This window comes from Pseudopipra pipra, chromosome 1 (genome assembly GCF_036250125.1).
Source record: "Pseudopipra pipra isolate bDixPip1 chromosome 1, bDixPip1.hap1, whole genome shotgun sequence".
NCBI classification, from domain to species: domain Eukaryota; kingdom Metazoa; phylum Chordata; class Aves; order Passeriformes; family Pipridae; genus Pseudopipra; species Pseudopipra pipra.
In genome coordinates this window covers 66,601,701-66,616,561 of record NC_087549.1, presented here as the reverse complement: position 1 = coordinate 66,616,561, position 14,861 = coordinate 66,601,701, and the positions used below count along the sequence as shown (strand labels likewise).

Below are 14,861 nucleotides of genomic sequence, written 5' to 3'. Positions count from 1 at the left end.
AAAACAGGATTATAAAGTATATCCATATATATGTGCTCCATTTCAATTGCACAGTTAAGCATTTAAAACAGTGCCCAAAAGCTGCTACATAAATTCTACCTAAATCATAAATAAAGCAAGTAGTCCCTACACCTAATTTTATATGCAAGTTGGTCACAGGTTAACATATAAGGGTTTGAATATTTAAATATACTTTCCCATGAAGTAGCTTACAGGATTCTGTTATCTCCAGTACGAGATACTCACATTCCATTCTGAAAGCCAGATCTAAATTTTTAGGTTTTCTGCAGTACTGTATTGACTTCACATAATATACACACAGACATCACCATGCTAACACAGATCTTAGGATTATTTCCTGAGCCAGTAGACAGCAGAATTTCTCTGGCAAGATTTGAAAAGCTAGTTTGGAATCTCATACAGCAAATGTCAAAAGATTAAATTGACTTTTTAATGATTTCTACAATGAACTGCTGGGACAAAGCCAAAAAGACTTACACCAGGAAGGCCAACCACTACAGCTGGTCATTTTGGAAAATAAACAGATAAACAAACTTAAAAAATTCCCAAAATAAACCTAAACAACCAAAACCAGGATATGTCTACCTCAAAGTGTCTTGAAACATGTATCTCCATCATTTATAAGTTTCTCTTAACATGCTCAATTTGTTCTGTAAGAAACATATAAGACATATATATTATTTGCTCTGTATACACACACAACATGCACTCAGCCATAAAATCTTCTTTATTCAGGCAATCATCATTTACATTGAAAGCGGAGTTAGGAAGAGAACTCTGGCAGTGCTGGACACTCCCCTGCCCCCGCTCCCCAAAAGAGTGGCTCCAGTGGCCCCAAACCCCCAAACCCCCAAACCCCAATAATAAAGGGGGAAAATGTATTTGGTACTAATAATCAAATGCTTTCTGATTATGTTTGGAACTAGGGCTTTAAATACTAGTTTAAAACACTACTCAGGCAGCATGGTGTACATCAAGCAAAATCCTTATAGGATGCAACCTTGCTGAGAGCTCTTTCTGCTCTCATATAAATAAAAGTAACTGAGTATCAGTATTATAGCTATTTCTCTAATATAGAACAATAATGTAAACTCCTTTAATAAGGCTATCATTGTGTGTTGGCAATATTATTGCATTGGTGGACTAACTTATTTCTCACATTTATTTTCAAAATAAAAAATATATTTTATTTTAAAAAGATTAATATAATTTTCATTATAATATGACCAATATTTTACAAAAACATGGCTATATATGACCTAGATCACAGAATCATAGAAAAATCTAGGTTGAAAGGGACCTCTGGAGATCATCTAGTATAACTCTTCTTGAAAGTAGGGCTTTAAAATAGATTTTACAAGGTCCCATTGGGTCAAACCTTGAATACTTCCAGCAAGAAAGACTTCATCACTTCTCTAGTCAATCTATTCCAGAGCTTAATAGTTCTCAAGGCAAAGATTATTCTTCCCGATATGCAGGCATCTAATTAAAAACAAACGAACAAAAAAAACCCCCCAAAACAAAACAAAAAACCCAAAAAACAACAACAAACCCCAAACCACAAACAAAATGAAAAAAAATAAACAACATAAGCCTCCTCTAAATAAAAGCAGAATAATAGAAAGTAATGTCTGCAGAATATATATTTCAAGTAACTGCAGCTTATAGTAGATGTAACTGCCTAAATTCAATATTTATTACTGAATAACTTAGTAATCTTTCAGTAATCCCTTTTGGTGGGTATCTCTGGCATCATCCACTGTCCTACTGAGTCACACAGGCATTCCAGCATGCCTCTGATCATGCACATGCTACTACTCTTATCTCTTAGGATCCTAGGCTGCCACCTCTCCAAGCCTGAGCCCTTCCCTTCTTCTCCCAGATCCCAAGCCTCTGTAAGCCCCACACATTCCTCTGCAGACTGAGGCAACGTAGTCAGTGACTGAACATAAGTCAAGCACCTGCTCACTCACTACGCTGTGGTCAAAGCAATATATACATCTGCTGATCTTCTCACAGAAGCCCTATCCTTAGGGCAGGCACTAACATTTTCACATGGTTCACAGCTTAAGGTCTTTAAGACATTATACATATAAAATGTGTTGAAACTAAACGACAGAATCAGACATTACTGGTGCAGAGACGGACAACCAGCACACTCTTTGGACAACAAAACTCAGGAGTTAGTGTTCATTTGATCCAATGTTGTTTCAGATCACCTGACAGCACATCAAAGTATGGAAGAAACAGAAACTTGCACCTCATTTACTTGTCACACATCAACTGCCAAGAGGGATCTCAATGGATGGAAATGAAGGACACTAATAAAGCCAGGCATCTCACAGTCTGACCATATCTGCTGGCAAGAGGCACATTTGCAAATTGCCTTGAAGTTGCCAGCTAATCAATCCAGTAAAACAGGCTTTTTTTATTACCCACGTTAAGAGTTCAACTTTGCCTTATAGCATATAAATGGTTGTAAAGCCAGTTTTTCCTCCTAAGTGCCAGAAAAGGAAAGCAAATGTGCTTCAAGTAGTGGGCTGAGAGCCACCTCTAAGCAAGAGAGGCCATTACACAATTCTGGGTGAGTGCATGTGACAGCTGAGGACTATTGACACACACAGGACCGATCCAGTGTTGTGACCATCCACACAACTGAGGTGACACCTACGTGAACATTTTCATCAGATCTTCTGCAACATTAGGCCTACAATTCACTTTGGTAGAGAAAGTTATAAGGATAAGCATGTTATCTTGGGCTTAAAAGTAATTTTACTTAATTAAGTAAACTAAGCTCTTTAGTCCCTAAAGGGAGTCTACAAGAAAGATGGAGTGAGACTTTTTATAAGGGCACACAGTGACAGGACAAGGAGAAATGGCTTTAAGCTTGGAGAGGGTAGATTCAGATTAGATATTAGGGTAAAATTCTTTACTGTGGGGGTGATGAGGCACTGGTGGCATAGGTTGTCCTAAGATGGTGTAGATGCCCCATTCCTGAAAGTGTTCAAGGCCAGGCTGGATGGGGCTTTGAGCAACCTGGTCTAAAGGTGTCCCTGCCCATACCATAGGGGTTGGAACTTGATGATCTTTAACATCTCTTCCAATCCAAACCATTCAACGATTCTATGGTAAGCAGTGGAGGAGATGAAATCAAGTTTTGTGTTTCTGTTAATGTGTTCTGTTTATAAATGTGGGGGGGAGGGGAGAGGAGGGGACAGAAAGCAGAGGGACAAACACAGGACCAAAAAAAAAGGCTACTTTTGCTTTTGGTAAATGAGTTGATAATAAAGCTACAGTGTTGGACTCTTAGTAGACTAAGCAACATTCAGATTTATTTTCTTTATATCCACTTTCCACAGCTTATAATTGTCTTTGTCTGCTTGCTTTGACACTCAAGAGAGAAATTTTAAGCCAGTTGTTTTATACTGGGAAAGATTTACTTCCTGGATAATCAGAAAACAAACCTCAAAAAAACAAAAAACAAAACCACAACAAACAAGGATGACTGTAGCACACAACATGACACTACTCCCAAGTCATTCTAACATAGTCCACACTGGTTAACAAGTAACAGAGGTTGTAACTGATAATAGTAACAGAATCTCCCTCTCTTGAGAGTACTTGATGGCAGAGCTAACTTCAGACCTCAACACATCAGATTCTAGAGGCTCACTTTTAAGACCACAGTTCAATTCATTAACTACTCTCTGCAGATTCTGTTTGAAAAGTATATTATCCTTCAAAACTCCTTTTAATGAAGGGTCAGAGTCCTCCTTCATAAACTGAGGAAAATGGGTAACACATTATGAGTAAGGTTGGTTTCCTATATAAAACAATCACAACTCCTCTACAATCCTTTTGCTACAAAAAGATGGATGGTTTTTTTTAAGAAACATTATTTATATCATGTTTTCAGAATCAAAAAGTCAACACAAATAACAGCAAGTTATTCTAGTGATGAATTACCTCTGTTAGAATCATAGAGTCATTTAGATTGGAAAAGATCACTAAGATCATTGAGTTTAACCATTAATCCACCACTGACAAGTCCACCACCACACCATGTCCCTAAATGCCACATCTACACATCTTTTAAATATCTCCCGGGATGGTGACTCCACCACTTCCCTGGACAGCCTGTTCCAAAGCTTGACAACACTCTCTGTGAAAAAAAAATTTCTAATATCTAGGAATTACTAGGTCTATTCTGAATATGCCCAGCTCCATATTTCACTGCATCACTGTCTGATTACCAAAAACCTTTGATGGCTCAGAAGTCAGATAAAACTATTTAGAAATTAAGTATAGTTAAGTAAGTGACACTTACTGTAAAATCAAATGTACTGCTATCTCAGGACCCAGAGGCGATACATGTTAGCGTGTAATAAACAGTGTTTATCAGTTTACCACAGATTTTAAACAACTCTGTAATTGTGTTCTGTTCATACTGACAAGGAGAAACAACTTACTGTGATGATTCAAGCCTATGTAATCAGCTACAACAAAAGTATGATGTCCCCAATTCATTTCAGGGAGCTACTACTTGATATACACAGTGCACTGGCTAGAAGCAGAATGCTGTCGGCCAGTTCAGTGCTCTGTAATGGAATAGTAACAGGACACTCACATGTTCCATCAGTTATTTGACCAAAGGTAACACATATCAGGACATGAATTAATTGAAAGACTAAATATATATCTGAAAAATAATAAAGTCATATCTGCTCAGAAAAGTCATAAGACAAAAAGAAAAAAAAACCACAACCCGCAACCTTTCCCATTATTAAACACTGTATCACTTCCTAGTTAACAAAAAACCACTGTGTTACCCTTAATCCCGGAAACCTTTCAGATCCCAAGTGCCAAATCACCAGCTTCCTTCAGATAGCTATCTTTTTCTCCAGGTGTGCATTTTCAATATGAATAGGAAGCATACATAACCAAAGCTGGAGAATAAACTTAAAAACCATTTAATTTAATGAACGGAAAGCTATAATTAAGACAGCTGCTTTACTACAAGACTATTGCTGGGGAGTTCAGCTTTACTACAAGAGTATTTACTGAAATATGTCAGGGAATTTTGGTTTCTTGCCACATCAGCAGTGTTCCCTGACTGGTGTGGTCCCACAGAAATTCCCACAGCTTGTGAAACTTTCTGGTAACTACTTCAAAGAACTACTGGCTTGCTAAAGTCAAACAAATCTGAAAGTAAGAAGAATAAAAAACCTCCATCATGGCTGCACATATAAAACCCTACACTTCGGTGCAATCTTATTAAAAGCTACTGTTAATTTGATATACTCAAAGTACAGTATCACAAGTATTTTCACAGATTAAGAGTTGCCCAATATTTAAAAATCTGATTTTTCTCAGTGATACCTCAAATTGCCTGTACATTTGGAGTAAACCAGAAAATATTGATTTCCCCCCCCAAACCATTCTCCACAATTATAAATTGCAAACAAACATTTGTAATTGTATCACTGGCTTTCAATATTCTAAGAAACAGACACCAAATGCTGCATGCATATTTTGATGAGCAGCTTATGTTGTCTTGTTCTACTATTGTATTTTAAAGTAGTTTTATTAAATACATGGACAATTTAAGTTTTTTAACTAGGTAGTCAAACTCACACACAATTAAATTCGTAGTGACTTTTTCAGACTAAATAAACTATAATTACAGAATCATACTGTGAAGATAGAAAGGTTTATGTTCATGAAAAAAATAGGATCTTTCTGTAAAGTCTTCCCAAAAGACACAATCTCTTTTCAAAGTAATTATTAATAGAATAATGAACCAGATGATTTTGAGAGTAGCTTACTCTCTACCCAAAACAAAGTTCACCGATGAGTTTCTATCAAGTGAAAATTGTGACATCTTTTTTAGGTATCTGAGAAAGTCCTAGTTGAAAGGGGCAAGGGGCAGAACAGAGACCAAAATTGCACCTGAGCTTACCCTATCACTAACAGATGGTTCTAATAAATAACTGCACTAATTCACGAATTGAGAGAATCAAGACTTAACATTGAGTCAGGCATAGGCAGGGGTGGGAAACCTTAATCGAACAACAGTAGTCTAGATGGCGCTACATGAAAGAGGAAACTATCAGAGTTTAATAACTTTATCTCCTTAAAGTCTTCTGACAATTAACACAATCCATTGACACACTGAACCTAAAAATAAGATACCAGGGACATGATAAAAGTTTGAACTATACCATAACTATGAGGTTAACGCACACAGTTAGGCCAGGGTGTCAGATGAATTTTGTTTAAACGAGTTTCCAAAGTGCATTAATAAATCTTTACTGATATCCTGATATACATATATATATATGGCTAGAATAATATGCAAAAACTAGAAATAATCCCATTTTATAACAACCTCTGAAAGCCAATCAGGATAACTTCTGCTCACTAGGTTGCTCAAGCAACCTATTTCCTTCCTATAGTGAACATGGACTGACATATTCTGAAACAACAATGTGAAGATAAGGGAAGCTGTACTTTAACACGCGCTAGCTGATCTTCAACTTGACCAAAGTACAATCTGCTTTATCTACAGGCTAGAGATTTTTAATGTGTTATTTAGAATATCAGCAACACATTCAAGAAGTTGCTTTCTTACAGACAAACAACTAGCATTGAAGCAACCACAGCAATCAAAAAAAAAAAATCTTGCATGTGCTTAACTTCAGGTACATGTCCACATTTGCCTATAACCAAAATCTGTGTCTCTGCCTACACCATTATAGTTCCAGAGGTGCAGTCCCTCCCCATCTATGCAGGAACAAAAAACAGAAAAATCACAAAAATTAGCAAAAGCATTTATACTGACAAAGACACAGAAATAGAAGCCAACTGCACGTACATCCAATACTTTGGATAAAAAGCTTTAAAAAAGAAAAATTCACTCAGCACCAAAACTGAGTGAAAGAGCAGAGATCAGACCTCTGCATACTCAGACCAATCCCTGGGGTACATCCCATGTTGAACAATAGGATCTATATTCACAGCGTTGTAGGCAAAACAACACAAGAACAACACTACAGTACAAAATCCCACATGTATGCAAGTCACAGCTCAGGTTCCCAGCTTTGATTCATAAAATGCGTCATTCCACAGAGCGTAACTGTATCACGTAACTTGCTAGGGAAATAGCCATGGTTACTCATCACAGTTTGCTGTTATGAACCGCTTGCTTTCCATAACACTACACACGCCAGATTAAAATCTGTCTGGGGGTGGAGGGAGAGGATAGCAGGAAATCAATGAACAAGATGTCAAATCTTAACTACTTTCATACTTTAAATTACAAACAAGACAGCATGTGACTTGGTAGTGAAATACTTCACTGTTCATTTCAGCTGCTTACAGCTGCTCTTTCTCTTAAGCTACCTTTTAAAGTCTTGTTTAGGTTAAAAAAGAGAAAAAGATGTCATTAATAACGTAAATGATAAATTACTTGGAAAGAAAATGAGCGTTTTGCTTCTTGAAATACAAAATCTTATTTGTGCACATGGCATGTTTTATATGATCTTTAACCATACTGTTGTGGCACACACCTTGGTTACTACTGCGCAATATGAAGATTACAGAACATTACACCAGTAATTTGCAAATACCAGTACCTGGTATTTTTCAGAATCACTAAAATCAGCTGCCACAAAACCATTGGAACGGCATTTGCCAACTACAGAGGCCAAAGCATTTTATGATTTCACACCAATTTTACCACTACTTCTCTTTCAGAAAACATAAGACTCTTATCCACCTGAATATTTCAGAAATGAAACCTTTTAGCCTGTTTGAAAACTTATGTGAACTGAAAGAGTACACAATTAGTTTTATATTATATTACAATAGAAGACAAAGTAGAGTTTGAAATCACTTTCTGTACATTCAGTTTTCCTCTTCTTGGAGATAATTTAAAAACATATTGATTTTATTTTCACCTTGAATAATGAAAAACCTCTTGAATCCCCTGTAAAATTTCACCACCCACTGTGATAACACACATGTACAGGTTTCAATTCAGGATTGGCTTTTGCTTCATTTTTCATGAATTTCTATGAGCAACATCAGTAAAAGTTAGTGGGAAAATTCTAAAAACAAATACAAGAGAACCCTATGACTTTAAAGTTTTACCTTAATACTATACAGTATTGACTAAGAATAACTATCTAACCAATTTCAGACTGCACAGGCCACTCGCTCAAATCAGTAAGATAAAAGCTAGTTGTTGACAAAGAGTAGGTGGCTGTTACAAGGGTTACTACATTATCTCTTGAAACATACTAATTGAATCGGTCAATACAAGCAAGCGTGCGACATATTACCTTGGCTATATTTCTACTCTGTGATGCAAGTAAAAGTACCTGTTACACTTTTGGCAAAATACCACCTTTCAGAAAGCCCCACATGCCTTCTGCTAGAAAACAGAGTAAGATCACTCATCTCGAAAAGCTCCTCTCAATTCTGAATTCTGACAAACACAGTTTCCTCAGCAGGGTTTTTAGTTTTAATTCAAAGCTTGGGACACTCCCTCTCTCTCTCCTTAACATGTGTTGCTGTACTTGTATCAAACCTAAACTTGCCAAGAGAGGGAAGTGATGAAATTACAGTCAATATGGCAGATTAACATAGGCCTGTAGCATGTGCAAGCTTCACTCTTTCTGCGATTTCTGTTTGGTTTGCAGAACTGCTTTACTTGTGTAATGTTCTGTAATCTTCATATTGCACAGACATTTGCAAAAGTTGAACAGAGGGAATCTAGTCAGAGAAACCCATCAGATTAGCCCACTCCTAATGATTTTCATTTTAAAAAAGGCAATTAGGATAATGTGCTGGTTCAGACAAAGGGGCCTCCAGCCTGCAGAGATCCATCACATCCCTTACGCAGTGATATACTCTCCTGTTAAACCAATGGTGAAGATTCTTGGAAAGAAGAACTACATTTATTAAAAGGAGAGGTGTTGTTATTGGATGAAGACACATGCTGAGATGAGATAGCAAGACAATGTGAAACAAGAAGGCCCTAGAACCATGGAATTGTGCCAGTCAAAACCAGAGGAACTCTAAGATCAGTGAAAAGGCAGATACATTTCCGCTTGTATCTTCTCCAGTTTTTTCCTAAAAACTGATTAAAAAATACTTCACACCTTGCTGAGGAGTATCAGATGGATTATCTGTATTCCAAATGTATGCCCAGAGTCCATATTTTGCTTGCACAGCTCTAACTTACAAGCCAAGAGCGTGTGGGACTCACCAGATGAACAACAGTACAGCAATGCACCAAGAACCTACAAGGTTTTGAAGTCTCTTGATTCTTCCTGGCCCAGAAGATGGGAAACTTTTGTTGCCGTTACTCAAGTTTAGAAATGTAAACCAAAATCTAGCAGACAAGCATGACCAGACTTCAGCATCACAGTGATTTCAGCACAGCTCAAGAAACTAAATTATATACAGAAGTATCAGTATCTCCTTAGGGAGAAGGCTTTTCAAGATTGTGAATGTAGTTTCTCAATAGGAAGAAAAATTAGGACCAAAAAAAGCCTTATAAAGCAATCTACTAGAGAGTGTTTTCTATATTATCTGATTTCATAGCATTTCATGAAGCATTTTCTTTGCAGAGATATGAAAAGAAGAAGGAGAAGGAACACAAAGTCCCACACAGGACACGTGACTAAGTTTCATATTACAATGCTAATAATAGAAATAAGAACTCGGTGAGGTTCAGTACATGCTGATTGAAGGCAATACTATCTTAGGGCATGGGGAGATTAGAATAAATTATCCGAAGGTAACTCAGGATGAAACTTGCAGCACATTCGTTACTCTACTCCAACTGCCTGTGTGCCTGCTCTTTCCCCTCAGTAAACAACTTGACAGAAGAATAGTTTACATCCCATTAATTCACAGTTGTTGTGAGATAAGACCATACACATCTTCTGATTTTTAGGCCTTGATAACAAGAAAACACTATAGCTCATGAAAAGAATCCAACACCAAAACAAAAATGCAGGCAGAGTTTTTAGCTGATACTGACACTTCCCTAGCCTGGAATTACTTGTTGATTGATTTCTATTCAAGTGAGTCATCCCATGCTGTAGCCCAAGGTACCCAACTCTCTGGGAACTCAAGCATCAGAGCTATGGGTGCTCATCAATGCTGTGCCAAATCCCTCTTCCTGACTAACGTCATGCACTCAATACCATAGGAAAAAAATATTCATTGCACTGCTACACATAGGTATCCAGAAGATTAGAGAAACAAATACTACAGACTAACACGAACTAATACCAGGAGAAAGTGAAATAAATAATTTTGCTTAGTATACTCATACTATGGTTTTGGGGAAACAACTGAAAAATGTTGCTCTCGCACTTCTCCACTTTAGTGCAAACTTTTCAGTAGATGACCACACAGTGTTGGCTCTGACAGAAACCAGTTCTCAGGTTCAGTTGTGAAGCTTATGGAACATGATTTTCATTCAAAAAATGAACAAAAAAAACCCAAGCAAAATCAAACCCACACCACAAGGTTTCTATAGAACTTACAATGAACATTTGCCATATCTAAGACAATGTGATTGGTAACTATGGTCCTCGTCACCAATTAACTACAGTTTACTTTTAACTGATTGATTTTTAATGAACAATTATCCCTATGCCTAGATGCCAGCATGACAAATATACTGGTGAACACACAAAGTGACAAAATAGAAGAACTGCTCACTCTACCTGCATTTAGTCCACCTTGGAGAATTTAACATTAATGACTTCTGTGCACAACACTTTTGGTGTTGTGCCTATGCAAGGTTACTCTCTCAGCGTCTATGTAAAGCTATCCTTTATCCACCAGTACAAAAAGTAGGTCAAAGCTTAGAAAAGTATGGAAAACCACCTCTGCTACAATACTACTATTAAAAAAAGTCCACCCAAGATCTTTAGAAATTAGTTTATATTTTAGACTCAGATTGAATGAAATTCAATTTAAAGATTGGGTAAAAACAGGATTTATCATGTGATAAGTCATAAACATATGCAAGAAGGTGATGTTACTACCACTAGCTTCTTTGTTATTACTTACAGTATTAAGACTACATCAATAATACAAATTGATAATTAAGAAGCAATCATGGAGTTTTATAATTTAATAGCATATCCAGAAAGTTAACTATAGTTTTATTAGTACCTTACTTTGTACTACTAGTATTTTGGAAGCAGGGAGGTACAGAGTTAAGTATTGTACAGTAAAACATGTCACTGCAATATTACCCAAACCTATGTTCTGAAATCATGAACTAACCATCCCAGTCTTAGAATGTGCAAATAAAAAAAGGTGATCATGGACACATTAGAAATGCTTATTAAATCACAAGAGAGATGACAAGTGTTAAGAGTTCTTCCAGGAATCTACTGCCAGCAATATTAGAGTGTTTAATGAAACAAAATCAGTCTTATCACAAGCTGGTTCTTCAAATGAGCTGTTCTGTTAAGTGCCCTTAGAACTATGTGGAATATGATATTTTTTCTTATGAACTAGAAAACAAAAAGGTACTCTGTATTCGTCACCAACCTCTCAAGACATTTTTGCCACAAGACATTACCAAAGAATGTCAGCATTGTAAAAATTTAGCATTTGTATTTCATTAGCAAGTTTATCCAGCTATGGTAATTAAGCAGACCTTTCTTCCCCACAGTCCTGTTTGCTAACGGTTTCCCTCATGATCAAACTTGTCCAGGTAATAGGGACAATTTGTTTCTTGTACAGATTAGTTTCAGATAAATTGAGATAAAAAAAAGAAGTGAAAGTGCAGCTCCTCTCCAAAGCTAGGTAGGTATTCCAGACATCTAAATGCACTTTATATAAATAATCTTTCAATGCAATATTATGCAAAATTAGTGCTTCAGCAATATTATTCTATATTTCTACTAAAAACTCAGCTTTGGATTATCAAAGTAGCAGTACAAATATTTAATAGTATCAAGGCACTAAATTGTTCTGATTTCTGTTACAAAGGTATTACAGCAGTAGCAATTTGTGTGACAAGTTGTAAAGCCACAAGGGAAGCAACGATCCTAGGAGGGAAAACAAAAAAATCCCAACTGTATCTTTGAAAGAAAGGAAAGCAAGGAGAAACAGAAGGAGAGACTGACTAATTACTTCAGATAGGCTCAGTCAAGAAAGGAAACGGGAAACGCGGCAAGATGAATGGGAATTTTATATTAAAAGAAGTATCATATTTTACGGCTGCTGCATCTGTTCCACACCATCGATGAGGCAACTAATTGTCACACTTCACATATATGGACAGATAATATATAACTTAGATCTATTACAGATACAAAAATCTCCAATGTATCTCCACCAAGCACCCAAAGTGCTGAAAAGTAACCGCTGTGGAGCCCCGGCAGCCTTTGTGGTGAGGCAGCTGCTGATACAGTACCACAGACTAGTTAGCTCCGAGCTATTGGCTCTGGTCTCTTGGCACACCCTGTCCGTCCAGGCACGGGCAGGGGCGCTCTGCGCCCGCAGCGCTCCTCTCCGAAACCCGCCCGAGGCACTCGGTGCTCGGACGGGCTCGAAAGAACTCCCAAGCCAGGTGCTCCGACAACGATTTGCAGGGAAAAAAAGGCTGTCTGAGGGAAGGAGCTGAAATCGCCCTACAGTAGCAGTCAGCAAAAGCAAGCGCAGGGTTCAACGCGGACGGGACAGAACCTTCCCCCTCCCCTCCCTCGAGGCCCGACGGTGCCCGACGCGCCAGGCGCGGAGGGAAACAGAACACGGAGGGACAACGCGGAGCGGAGCGGAGCAGCGCCGCGCCCCGAGGGGCCGGCACGGCACGGCGCGCTACAGGCTGACACCCAGCCCGGCACCGCCGCGCACCTTCCCGCTCGCTTTCCCCCGCCCCAGCCCCGCCAGCCGCCGGGAGCTGCGCTCGCCCCCGCTCTCCCGCGGGACCGGCGGGCAGCCAGGCACCACCGCGGGGCCAGCTGCCCGCCCGGCGGAGGAGCAAGAGGAGGAGAGAGGCGCGGGGGCGGCCCCGGCGGCACCACCGCCCCCGCCTCCCCGAGGCGCCCCGGCGGCGCCAACTTTTCCCCGTGCCCCGCGCCGCTGCCGCCGCCCAGCCCGGTACCTGCCGCGCCGCCCCGCGCCGCCGCCGCCGCCCCGCTGCCCCAGGGGGCGCAGAAGGCCGTCACGGCCGTCGCGGCCGCCGCCACCGTGCGGGCCGAGGAGAGCAGGTGCGGAGCCCGGGACCACAGAGCCGATCCCGATCCCACTCCCGCCGCTGGCTCTGGCTCCGGCTCCTGCGCCTGAGCTGGGCGGGCGGGGCGCGGCGGGGCGGGGTGGGGCGAGGAGGGGCGGCGGGGAGCGCGCCCGCCCGCCCGCGCTCGCCCCCTCGCGGAGGGAGCGACCGGCCGGGCCCCGCCGCCGTCCGTGCCCCCGGCGCTGCTCCCCGCTTCGGCTCCGCTCGGACGCCTTCGGCTCTTTCCGCCGCTTCCGTGAGGGAGAACGGGAGCGGGGTTCCCCCGGACGGCGGGGCTGGGGGCTGTTCCCTCACCCCCTTTCCCGCCCCGCGGCCACCTGTCCCCGCACGGCCGTGGCGGACCCGGTCCCGCCCGGGTCCCTGCCCGCAGCTTCTCCTGGGCTGTGCCCGCTGGCAGCGGGGCACGAGGAGTTGTTGTGCCTGGCTCCAGAGGCTGGCACGAGCTTGGCACAGCCTGCCTTCGCCGCCTGACGGACCCTGAGAGGGAACGAAGAAGCGGTGTCCAGTCGTGCTGTGGTGGGGCTTGATAACGGGGCCGACACAGAGAGATGCCAAGTGTCACCACAGCCAGCAATTTATGGCACAACCCGCCCGCTCGCTCCTCTTGAAGGGAGCTGGGCAGGTCTGGCCGCCGGCGAGGCCGAGGCTGAGGTCCTCAAGGCATGGGGATGCACGTCGTGCCTCCTGCTTCCTTCTCGCTTCCCTACTCCTCACAGGGCACTAGTGCTTCAGCGCCGTGCGGCGGGATTAGGTCAGGTCTTGCAAGCGGAGTAACTGTGTCAGAGCAACTCTACACCCATGCTAATTAGCTGAGCCTTTCAGCAGAGCTAATTAGCTGAAGCAGGATACCTCAATGGCCAAGCAATGCTTTCTTCAGCGCCAAAGCCGGTTAAAGGCGTTTCCAGATGCTTGTTCCTAGCCTTATGGCGCAGTTGTGCTAATGCGACTGTAAATGGGACCAATGAAACAGTCTGGGTAAAAGTATACAGAAAAACTCTCCAAACCTGTGTGAAGCTTAGGTGGTGTTTTCCTGATCTGTTTTGGTCCCTGCCCTCAGCCATCTCAGTTAACACAAACGCAGGGATGGGAGCAGGGAGAGCTCCCTGCAGGAGACACAGATTCAGAAAAAAACCCACAGAGATAAGGCAGAGAAAAGCGTATCAGACCATTCCTTGGCATGGCTCTGTTGATTCAATTTCCAAATTACCTGTTCAAGCTTAATTTAGGGACCTCTGTCCCTAAATACTACATTAAATAGTATAAATATGCCTGCAGTGAAGATGGGGCTTTCCGAAATCCATCTTAGCTCTTGTCATCTGCTTGATCTTTACTGCTCCTGTAGTGAGCCATTCCTCTGTATGCCACGTTGTTGGCTAGTTTAGGGAAAGTAACTTGAAGGCAGTAGCTCTAGTGAAGACAGGAGAATGGAAGCCAGTTTGTGCATGTCTATACAGTACTGCCTATCTAAATTTGAGTACTGGGAGAAGCATAGCTATGTCACATGTTTTTCCACCAGGGACAATGCACACTGCTGCTCAGCACAGCTGATTTCCTTCAGGTTTAT

The 14,861-nt window shown here is 41.1% G+C and overlaps 1 protein-coding gene across 4 annotated transcripts in view; it reads right to left on the bottom strand.

Annotated features, from left to right (window-relative positions):
- PTPN3 (protein tyrosine phosphatase non-receptor type 3) overlaps positions 1-14,861 on the bottom strand; it is a 163,757-nt gene that overhangs the window by 109,910 nt on the left and 38,986 nt on the right. Inside the window, exon 1 of one of the 4 annotated variants that reach the window (XM_064659948.1) lies at positions 13,166-13,361. The exons of the other annotated variants lie outside the window; for them this stretch is intronic. The gene's annotated coding sequence lies outside the window, so the exon portion shown is untranslated. Of the gene's footprint in view, positions 1-13,165; positions 13,362-14,861 lie in introns of those variants that run through there. 4 annotated transcript variants of the gene reach the window in all.